Below are 13005 nucleotides of genomic sequence, written 5' to 3' on the forward strand. Positions count from 1 at the left end.
ATTGGACATTGTGTGGGCAACGATCTACCAACCCCCTTCTTTCTCACAAAGCTATATCCAATTTTGGATCTATCTTTCCTTGCCTCTTTTTCTAATCCAGAGTGAATAATGATTTCGGCCAAGAGAAAGAAAGATTCTATTTATAGGATACAACAGGGACCATGAGGAGAAATTAGGGTTGGGCCTCCTGACGGGCTTGGGCTTTCCATGTTCGCCCAGAACACACGGCCCAAGTTCGTCAACAAATGGTTTATTCCACTAAAGGCCATTGTTGCACTACCGCCTTAATCCCAAATTACGTGTCAGCGTTTATAGGCTCCATATTATATGCTCGTTGATCTCCCCGTGTTTAAGATATCGAATGTCAGTTGATTAAGTCAAGTTACTGACAACTACATTAATCAACTTCTTATGTCTTTGAGTAGTACCACTCAACCTCATTGTCATGTCGGATCAAATCCACCTGCAGGGTTTACATGACAATCCTTATGAGCTCCTCAAGGGGACATCATCAGCCCGACTTCTTGCGGGACACATATTCCTTCTATAATCAACAACACACCTTACATACAATGTCATTACCCAATCCATCAAGTTTGTTGATTCACAAATGAATCTCACTCATTGATGATTTAAAGTAATGTACAATGCACATAAGTGCCCGTTATTATATCCGGATTAAAAGGACAAGCATCCATAATAACAGAGGCATTTGTTCTCTTATATAGTCAGTATAAAGAGAAACAACCTCACTTGGTCCTATTCAATACACACAAAGTGTACTAGTGTAATCCTATACTCAAGATAGACTAATACCAGATTATACTACAACCGTACCAATGGTTTGTCTAAATCCATCTAGGTTGTGAACGATTACTTATACTTTATAAGGTACTGATGATATGAACTTCTGTGTATTCACACCATATCATCTACAACATAAAGTATTAGACACATGCATATAACTAATAATATATATAATATGTATAACATTTGCCCATATGATTCTCATTCAAAATATAAAGAATTAGAGTTAATACAAAAGTAATGCTTTTAGTATATAACCCTATCACACCCAGCTGAATATAACGTTCACTCGAGCTCAAATGCTACATAACGTCACCACTTCTCTCCTGTTGACAATACCCCAGAGATCGTCTCCGCTCCTATTGTCAAGACCCCAAAGGTCGCCTCCGCTCTTGTTATCAAGACCCCAGAGGTTTCCCCAGCTCCTGATATCAAGACCCCAGAGGTCGCCCCAGCTCCTGTTGGCAAGACCCCAGAGGTCGCCTCTACTCTTGTTGTCAAGACCCCAGAGGTCGCACCAACTCCTGTTACCAAGATCTCCATTCCTCCAGTCAAGAAACAATCACCCGAGAGCAGCTCCGCTGAGGTCGCTTCATTTTCTACAGCAGTTCAGCATGAGGAAACCACTTACAGCTCGTTCTCTACAAAACAAAACACTCTCAGGAGTTCAAACATGCTCAAGCACAAAATGCTCTCTTGAGCTCATAGGCTCCATAGCTTCTCCAATTCTCACTAGTTGAGGACCTATACTTCTAGGATCAACTCAGTGAGAACGCTCTCCGTGAGCCATACGCTTTCTTAAGCTAATACGCTCTCTTGAGCTCATTGGCTCCATTGCCTCTCCAATTCTCACTAGTTGAGGACCTATACTTCTAGGATCAACTCAGTGAGAACGCTCTCTGTGAGCCATACGCTTTTTTAAGCTAACACGCTTTCAGCGGGCATCACAATCTCCAGGAGCAACACGCTTTCTTAAGCTAATACGCTCTCCGCGAGCAGCACGCTCTCTTGAGCTCGTAGGCTCCATAACCTCTCCAATTCTCACTAGTTGAGGACCTATACTTCTATGATCAACTCAGTGAGAACGCTCTTCGTGAGCCATACACTTTCTTAAGCTAATACGCTCTCTTGAGCTCATAGGCTCCATAGCCTCTCCAATTCTCACTAGTTGAGGACCTATACTTCTAGGATCAACTCAGTGAGAACGCTCTCCGTGAGCCATACGCTTTCTTAAGCTAACGCGCTCTCCGTGAGCAATACACTTTCTATACTTCTAGGACTAACTCAGTGAGAACACTCTCCGTGAGCCATGCGCTTTCTTAAGCTAATACGCTCTCTGCGAGCAGCACGCTCTCTTGAGCTCATAGGCTCCATAACCTCCCCAATTCTTACTAGTTGAGGACCTATACTTCTAGGATCAACTCAGTGAGAACGCTCTCCGTGAGCCATACGCTTTCTTAAGCTAACACGATCTCCATGAGCAATACACTTTCTATACTTCTAGGATCAACTCAGTGAGAACGCTCTCCGTGAGCCATACGCTTTCTTAAGCTAACACGCTCTCCATGACCAATACGCTTTCTTCAGCTAACAGGTCCCTTGACCTATGCTCTCTTGACCTACTAGACTCCATAGCCTCTCCAGTTCTTGCTTGTTGATGACCTACACCTCTAGGATCAACTTAGTGAGAATGCTCTCCGCGAGCAGCACACTTTCTTACGCTAACAAGTCCCTTGACCTACGCTCTCTTGGGGCCTACCAAACGGTCACTCAATCTAAAATAAGGAGCAACTTAGCGATGGAGCGGCCACTCAGTCTACTGAAGCACCACCCGACCTACCACACGATCATTCGGCTTACAGAAACGCCACCTGACTCACCAAACGGTCACTCTATCTAAACTAAGGAGCAACTCAACGTTGGAGCGACCACTCAATCTACTGAAACGTCACCCGACCTACCAAATGGTCACTCAGAGAACATCTCCCGAAGAGCTCAAGACAACTCACTTCATAGTGAACCAACAATCTCTCTGTGAGATCACCTAGCCATTCCGAGCAGGTCGCCCGAATACTTATTCACGAACTACCACCATCAGAGAAGGCAAACGATAACCAAGAAGACTAGAAAAGTAGACTCTATTCTCCATTTGCTGGGGCTGGATCGACTCCCTCCATGAGACGACCCAGATCTACTCCATCTTCCTCCACGCTCTCCAGAAGAGACCACTCTATCTGCCCTAGGCTCTACGCCTCGCACGCTATCTTCTCCACTCTCCCCAACCACACCAAATCATCCCATCACAAATTCTGTAAAACGAGGCAGTTACTATTTCCGTTCACAATTACTCGCTTCCTCACATGTGCTAAACACGTGCTATCGTTCTCTCGTAGTAGATCGCTCCGCTGTACAAAGCGACCTATTGAGAGGGGGCTGTGTGAGGGAGTAGTATTCATATCCAATAAATACCACACACGTGTCCAGCACAATTATAACCTCATGTCTGCAGCTCGCTTCATAGCGACTCACATCATCAGCTCGCATACCCGATCTAAGGTATTCGTCCTCCGAGCTCGCTCCAGAATAGCTCAACTCGTACACCCTCACGTAGAATGTTCCACCTAGTGACATCATCCATTATCCAGATGCATTCATTACCAGAGTCGTACTGACACAACCCAACCACTCCCCATCATTGCGGACTTCCTACCACCACCAATCCTACACGCATCCCTGATCTCGACCACGATCTCAGTGATTTCGTCGTAAGACACGTAGTAGAGATCTTCACTCAACAACTACTAAATACCCCACTGAACTACGTTAGACCTAATTCTTCTCTCCCCCCAAAATCAAGAGAAGATACGTAGGCAGCTCACTCATCAGCGAACTCAGTCTTTACTTAACCAAATCCCATTCTCCTTCCTCCCTTGTATGTAAAGGAAAACTTAAAAACACCTTTACATACACTTTGAAATCCACCTGGCAAATACGTTTTCGCTCTTTGTAGGATCAGCAAGAGAAGGAGCGATAACCGCGCATCTTCAAGTTCATGTGCCTCTGTTTCTTCCGAAGGGCTTGAGGAGAATGATGAATACAAACCAAGAGAAAAACGTCCTGGGACAACTACAACATTGGCGTCCGTACCAATGTCCCCTTGAACAACATCAGCTTTCAATGAGGGAATAACAACAAGTCCGGATAAACAGGTTATGGAATTTGTTGAAAGCAAGACCATAATCGGGTTCGGCGTCATGTATGTCCGGTATGCCTATGCAACAACCCGGCCTTGGAAAGAAGGCTTTTCAAGAGGCTCCTCAGGCCAATGATACGTCTAATAACCTTGATTCATTATTAGATAATGACATCGATTGGGAGTCTGTCTACTTGAAAGCAAGTCAAGCATCTCAAGAGGATTGTCAACAAAATTTTGATGGAAATTTGTTGCAACAAGACCACAATCAGGTCTTAACTTCAAGTTTGCCAAATGTGGAGCTTAACCATAATTCTGTACCATCGTTACTTAGCTAACTCATATACTATGCCAATGCATTTGTCCATTCCTCTTATTTGACACATCACCCCATTAATGTACTACTATTGAGAAAGAGAATACTTTAAACTAGACTTCCCAATATAGGAATAAGGATTTAAACAGTTCACCACATTTTTGTTTTTGTAATGCGTCTCGTCTATAAAGAATAAATTGTATCCACGTTCAGTATGCAACAGCCACCAAACACAGTCAACTGGAAATACACTTAGATAAGTCAGAAACTAAGTAAATGCATTTGTCCAATTCTCTCATCTGGCACGTCAAATGATTTGTACAACTAGTTAAAAAAAAACTACTTTAAACTAGACTTCCCTATATAAGAATAAGGATTCAAACAGCTTGCCACACTTTCATTTTGTAATGCATAAATGAGCTCAACCCATCCTCCAACCCCCTCCCTGGTTTCACGAGTCAATGTCAAAGAACTTCCAGTTTCCTTTCCTTTCCATTTATATGACATCACTGGACAAAGGGCAAGGCCCTATTAGGCCTCAATGGATGAGGTAATCAACTAAACTCTTCTTAACTAAATAAAAGAAGGCTACTAAGGCCATAAAGAAAATAGTGTGCTTCGGGTATTACAAAACCTTATCTTTTCCTTCTCTGAAGAAAACAACAATACACTAGATGCATCATTCAATACACAATGCTTTAGCATGTTAATAGCAAAGAACTTCCGCTTGCTTCTCCATACAATACAGAAAGTTGATATGCTAACCAATTCATAGCTTCAACTAGGATTTGGATGATTAAAACTTAAAGACCTCACATTCCCTCTTTAACATCTTTGTTCGACATTGACTCATTTAACCAATGTGCTTCCATCGCAACCACTTTCAAACAAAGTCTCAAAACAAACATATATGATCCCTCGTGCACATCAATAACAACCCCATAATTTACATCAATAACAACCCCATAAGAAACATACCGGTTGATCCCTCTCCTCCATTCTTGTCGCCAACTAATAAAATGGTATATTCATTTCATTTGAGTTAAATGGCAAAGGGCCTGCTGTGAATAAGCTCTTTCTACCATCATTATCTGTGTCGCCGTCCCCCAAGTCGACTCACCATATAATGCAATCAATTCATTGATCACAATTATGTTAACTTCTTTCTTTGCCACCTCGGGAGTGATCATGATCCGTTCATTGCTACATAATATGGTCGAGCGTAAAACCGAGCCGGTAAAAAAAAAAAAATGCATTCGGCATTTGAGCTTCATTATCAAAGATATATGATGGGAAATATGGTAATTATTGTGTTTAGTAATCAATCTAAACGTATTACTTAGTTTGCTACAAATATGTGCACCTCATATAATTGCATATAATTTATTATGCCCAAAAAGTCAGTCCAGTCCATTGAAGTTAAGCGGGCAAGTCTAGTTCTTCATACATAATGGAAATATGGTGTGAAATTATTGTGTTTCTCTTAGAAATGTACCAGAAAGGGGAATTTTTCAACCGCGATCCCACCAACAAAGATCCATGCCTTTACATAGCCTGCGGAATGACTTTTCGGGTAGAATGGATAACTGGATAAGCACAACGATGCAAGTACCAAAGCATCCGCTTCTGCAACATGCATGCAAGTAACACATAGCTTCGCTTCCTCCCATAGCTTCGCTTCCGCTTCCCGCAACATCTCATCCAAGTAATCCCCAATGTCGTTGTTCAAACCGACGAAAGTGCTACTCTTTTCGTCATACTTTCCGGTCAACCACCTCGATGCCAACCAAACTTTAGTTAGTGAACTTGTAATTTTAAAAAGAGTGAGATGTAGTTATTTCAAAGTAGAATAGCACATACCTATGTTTCAACAGTCCTTCAAGTCGCCACCCTTTTCCCTCATCCTTTTAGATGATAAGATGGTGAGTGGTCTCTGCAATGGACTATTGAAGAAGAGATGGGATCTACCAATACCAATTTATATGATCTAATATGTGTGTGATTAACTGAAAACCTAACTATTCTCATATTAAATGCATGTGAAACATAAAAAAGAAAGCGGTATGGGTTAAAAATAAATTAAACAGACAAGCGCATGCAATTGATTAAGTGACACACACCTAAGAGTCTTTGTTCAACTTTCTACAAGTAACACTACAACAGAGGGGCCCTTTTGCAACGCACCCTTTTGCCACGCCAAAAAATTGTTGCTAAAACACATCTATTGCAATGCCATCTAGCGTTGCTACATCTTTCTCATTCCATGAGAGCCCACTTTACTTGTATTCACATATTGCGACGCCTAGACCGCGGCAACTGCTTGTTTTTATGATATTTTAGAAACAATAATAAATATTTTTTTGAGGGATTTTAACATTGGCAACGCAGATGGCGCTACTATTGTAAGTGGAATTATTTGCAACGCCATATTCATCACAATAAGTTTTTATCAATTTAATATTTAACTTTCTCAATATTTGGTATAGATTTGTTGCGGTGAGGTAGGCGTCACAATTGGGCTTTTTCACAGCCTACATTTTTTCGCGGGCTTTTTTTTGTTTTGGCTCCAACAAAATAACAAAAAAGAAACGATATATTTAGCAAAACAAAAATAAAAATAAAAACCCTAAAAACACTTATTCTCTCTCCCTCCCCACTTACTCTCTTCAATATAAAAATTGTTATAGCTAGCTGGCTTCAATCTTCCACCCTCGAATTAAGGTTAGTCTTCTTCCACCGAAAAAGATAATTTAGATAAGCTTTCCGGATTTCTCACGATCTCTTTTTTTTTTCTCATATTGCATATTAAAGTTCCAAGCTTTGAATTCGGTTTTAGGCTGCGGATTGGGGTTTTGATTGTAAGGTAATCGACCACCACTAGAATAGTGTTGATTTTGAGTTTGGGTTTGTTGAAATTTGTGTTTTTGATAAAAATTCGTGATTTATTGTAGTGAATGGTTTCTCTTGTGTTTGAATGATTTATGGACATGGGTTTCAACTTTACTAATTAATCTTTTGTTTGACATCAGTTTAAACTTGGAACTTTGTATGTTTATGTTTTAGGTCATGAAGTGCTCTACTTAGAGAACTAATCTTCTTTTTGTATATTCGCATGCAGGTCTGTGTAGGTGAATACAGGTTTCAACCCAGGTAATTTTCAAAAGCTTTCAAGGTGCTTCATTATCTATTCGATGAATTTCTCATGATAAATCTTTGCAAGTTCTTGTTTGTATGGGATTGTTAAACTGTTAAGGTAGAATGAACATTGGGTTGTTTGACAAGTAATGGTATTGTTTAATTAGAATGAATAGTTTTCTTTCGTCTGGGTATATTTTGTTTTGAATTGGTAATAATGATGAAGTTGTGCAATCAATAGATTTTTGTTATTAACTAATATGGCATGGTTTTCACCTTTCTATAATTGGGATTGGGATGCTGACCGGCTTTTGGATCAAAGATGGAAACTTGAAATTTATTTGGAATTAATTGAATGATGAATATCAAATGTTATATGTTCATAATCTGAGTGCTACTGTGATGATGTTGGTTGTCTTGATTGGTAATGCAATAATTTGATGGTATATGTTAAGTGACTTAATTGCTAGTATTGTAGAAAATGTGATTTTGAAACGATGGATATCACTCATATTGTTCTTTGAACGATGCAGTTTGTTTCTTTTTCATAAGATGTATACCTAGATCCATCAAATGTTATAAGACCTCTTTAGCTTAAGTTATTTATTGTGGTTATATATTTTGTTTTTAAGGTGCTGATTATCTAAGTGCGTCTCTCGAGCATACGATCGAGGTAGGCTATTTTCTACACTTTTTATTCATTTTGCTTGTTTATTTGGTTGGGATTTATTTTTTTGTTAGTGAGGCGAAGAAAAAATCAAGTTGGGTACATTGTGTTAAAGCTTGGGTAGTTGGGGGGGTGGGGGGGAATGAACAAAGGGTGCCTGTTTACAACCTAGTGTTTACTATAACACATTTAATAATTAACTTGTCTTTTTCTTTCGACATGAATTTCATCTGTGTATTAAACATTAGGAAAAAAAATCAATGTGTATTACTTGTCTCCACATTTGCATTTGGCAAGTGCCTCATTTTTCCGTCATCTTCTTAGCTATAGATCACAAAATTTGTGTGCTTGAGGACGATAGGTGTAGAGTGTATCTTGATTTTGCAGATGTAGGAATTCATTGTGGGTGGTTGGGGCATCTGGATCTGGGTCTAGAAGCAGTTGGCCACCGCCTGGGGATGAAGGGGGAAGGAACAATATGGGGTGTGGTGTATTGGATATGAGGACAACAAGTAGGTGGGTTTGGCATTTAGAAATCCTTTTCCTTCTATTGGTGATAACTTTATGACACGAGGTTTCTTAATGGTTTGGCATTTACATGTACAATTTAGTTCAAAATCTATTAAAAAAACTAAAACTAAAAAACTATTAAAAATAAACACTATGAAACACACACACGCGCGCGCTATAGGATGTTATGAACTAATGTACCATAATAACTCAAATCTAATATCTGTAAATGTCCTTTATAAGCTATGCATATTATGCTATAGCCTGTGTGAATGGCCTGGGCCACTCACTATTAAAAGATGGGGATCGGCATAACCGACCAATTTTCTTTCATACAAACCATTAAAAAGTACACTCTGTGAAAAACATTTAAACATTTGATGGTCCTATGGAGGTTACAAAACTGAATCATTTGTACACAACTTTGCTTTCTCCCGCCAAGCCTTTGTTATGTTCCTAATCCAATAGAAAATGCAAACGTTTTTTCAAGTTTCTTTTTTGGGCCCTTTCCTAAATTAATTTATACTTTTGATTTTCTAGGACATTCTGCTATCGTTCTTCTTGGTTTTACTCTTGCTTTGTTTCTTGTTAGGGACTTCACTTATTTACTTGAATTGATTGTAAGTAAACCTTTTGAAACCCTTCTTTGTCCCCAAAATTGAAGAAGAATTCATTGTGCGTCTGTGCAAAATATAATTTTTGGGCCACCAATGATCTCTGCCTATAATAGTCTAGTCATGTAGATGGCTTTTAATACTTGATGCATTTGTAGACTGTGAACACATATTTTATGTAATAATACAAAAAAACCTGGCGGAGATGGGTCACCCTCTTTGTACATGTAGTTCACTATTAGTGGAATTTTCGTAATCATGAATCATATAATATGCAATACCTTTATGCAGTTGGGCATGTCCGACGTGTTGTTGTGTTGTTAAACATGTAACTATCCTTGTTTAAACTGCCCTTTTGAGGTAGATTGTTATGCCTCCTTCCTTATTACACGTGTAGGAATCGTGAGCAAGTGGATGTTGACGCACTGGAAACTCCAAGGCTGTAATTCAGCAACTACTATATATTGCATTACATGACAAATCATGTGGACTAACTCTTATATTCGTCAGCGTTTGAAAGGGTGAAATAAAAATTTCAGGTGTCTTGCCAGAAAGACACACAACTTTCAGGTGACTGCATCTTATGTGTTTTATCTTTCTTATCATAGGAAGAGGAAAGTCGAAGGGACGAAAAATTAAAATATAATTGCAAATGTTCTTTCTTAGAGATATACAATAAACAAATTACAAATCTTCTAGATCCATCATCAACAAATTTACTTGTAAGTTGAGAATCTCTTGTTGGATTGTTATGTATAAAGTTTGTATTGGCCATTAAATATGCTTATCTTAATGTAAATTTGTAGTTGCGCGAGGATAATAAGAAAATCTAACAGAGTATGAAGTTCAGACCGTGAATGATATTCTTAAGCTTCTAACTGAGGTAACCAGACCTGTTTCTTTCTCATTTGGATTGAAGTTGCTTTCTTATTTAATTACCGCTAGTGCCTTGTCCATCCATATGCTCCTCTGTTTTGAGCACTAAACCATCTCCTCCGTCAAGTAGTTATGTGTGATTGAGAGTAGGTGGGAAAAAGAATTGACTACTAATTTACGGTTTGCAAGACTAAACCTTGTAGACCTTGTTGGTTCCGAAAGGTAAGCTTCATCTGGTGCTTTTTTGAAGCACGGCTTCCGAAAGCACGTTCAGTTTCAGCTTCCATTACTAAGAACCACTACTCAAAGCAAAGAAAACCTCCGGTGTCGAGGGGGAGCTTAAAGGAAGTCGCCAACATCAATAAATCATTGTCAACACTTGGGTACTATATTCATACCAAATTCCTTTCAACTATCTTTTCTCTCGATTCTGAGATTGTTCCTATATGTTGAGTGTCTTGTTTATTAGTGTTGTCTATATTCATTTGCAGTCATGTAATAATGATGCTAGTGGATGTGGTGCGATGGGAAGCTTAGGTACATACCTTCTGAGAGATTCAAGACCGACCTTTCTTCTTCAAGTTAGATTCTAGATTTAATGTTTCAAGACTTGTTGATTTTGTTATATAAGCGCGGATCTTAAAACTTTGTCGTTGAACATGTTACGTGAATCGCTTGGCGGAAACTCAAAAATAATGATAATTGCTAATGTTAGTCCATCAACTGGTAGGTCTTGATATTTATGATGTTTTTTTTTTTCTAATTTTGTTGTATTGTTATCCTTTTGTTTCGATGGGGCCTTTGCTTTTTTGTTTGTGTAAGCGGAAACATTGAGCACACTCAAGTTTGCTCGGTGTGGCAAAGCTTATTCAAAAACAATACTGACTCTTTGCAGATTACCTCATAATTGGTTAAGATATTGTGACCATCAACTATTTTTTTAGCTGATATTTTATGTTTGAAATCCAAGGCTGTCATAAATGAAGATGCTTCAGGGGATGTGAGGGCATTACAACACCAGATACACCTTTTAAAGGTCTTTAGAACTACCACTACCTGCATGAGATTTCTCATGCTGTGTATTGTTTAATAACATATGTTTTATAAAACAGGAGGAGCTTTCTATTCTCAGACACCGGAATGTGTCCAAGTCTCTCTCTTTTCGTTCGGCATCCTTAAGAGATGCGAATGAGGAAGGGCATGATGTATCTTCAGAAGAGATAACTGAAATGGCGCACGATAGTGCTGACGATGGTTGATATTATTTAGTTGATGGCTTTGAAGATTTTGTAATTCAGTATATTGGAAGAGACTAATTGTATGGATGCTCAAATAATGATTTTGGATGATCTTAATTAATGAAATATACTTTGCTATAATTTATTGTGAATGAATACATCTGATCGGTGTTTTTAGTTTAATCATAAATTGTATTGGGCAGGTTTATATAAATTGAAATGATTCAAAATAATGCGTAATACCTATTATATATATGAGTAAACCCATTTGCAATGCCGAGCTCGTTGTAAAAGAATTAGGGTGCGTTGCAAATGTGTTTAAACAATTACCAACACATACATTTGGTGCGGCTAAAACCACTAGCGGGGGGTAGCTAAAAAACACTTTTGGCAACGCCTTTGGCGACTAATGGTTTAAACCTTTTGCGACAAAGACCTAGGGGCAGCTAAAACACACTTTTGGCAATGCTTGGCGACTAATGGTTTAAACCTTTTGTGACAAAGACTGTGAGCTAATGTTTTGCTTTTTTGTGACGCTTAGAGGGTGCAACTAAAAGTAACCCTTTTGCAACGCTTAGCAGGTGACTAAAATTTAAAGAACATTTTGCAACGCCAATCGCTGCAAATAGTTTAAATATTTTAAAAATTATTTTAGTTTGGCAAAATACTTTAGCAACGCTAATAAAGTAATAGCAATGGGACAAGGCGTTACAATAACCTTCAAGCTTTTGCGACGCCAATTGTTGCGTCTTCATTTAGCTTTTGTGACCCAATTTTTTGCAGCGCCTTTGTGACGCCCACATTGGCGTTGCCATTGATAATTGGCAGCGCTTTTTCGTACTTGTAGCGACACTAGATGGCGTTGCAATTGAGCCTTTCTGTTGTAGTGTAACTACACTTGAGAAAGTTAATTTACCACACATAACAAAATACAGATTCATACATACATACAACTTCAACATATTAACCATATCGGTGTCGAGCCGAGCTATATAAACAAGGGTATACTGGAGACACACCTCAAAAGGAGGATAAATATAGCATCAAGAAAAGCAATTCAAGCCTAGCTTTAAACATAAAAGTATCATTGGAATGATTGTAGTCGTACCAAACATTCAAACACAACATCTAATCCAAGTATGGCATTTACTTTATCTATGAACTCAATATAAACAATCAACACATGCTACACCAATTAGAACAGCAATTAATCAAACAAGTCTAAAACATAAAAAACAAATGTTTAAATTCCAGTGATTGACTACATAACTGTTTTGTAAATCTAAACTTCAAATTTTTCTTGGCACTTCAAGCAATAAAACCCAAACAGCAACCATATGTTAATAAGACAAACTCCACAACAATCTAAATTCAGGAATGCCCAAGTCTTGAAAATGCCGACCTATGTAATTAGTGACCACTAAGAAAATAACAGTTGCTTTTAAACTTTCATTACCAAACAAATTTGAGCACCTCCAAATAACTATAGTCGATTTGTATAAACATTAACAACATTTTAACGAATTAAGAATTGGGAAACTATAGGTAATGAACCCTAAAAAGACACTTAGACACCTAAATCAGAACCCAAATAGGCAAAGAACTGCTAACTGAATGAAACTCAACATTAACCCCAAATAAAAAAGAGA

Source organism: Coptis chinensis, chromosome 3 (assembly GCF_015680905.1).
Source record: "Coptis chinensis isolate HL-2020 chromosome 3, ASM1568090v1, whole genome shotgun sequence".
Taxonomy (NCBI): domain Eukaryota; kingdom Viridiplantae; phylum Streptophyta; class Magnoliopsida; order Ranunculales; family Ranunculaceae; genus Coptis; species Coptis chinensis.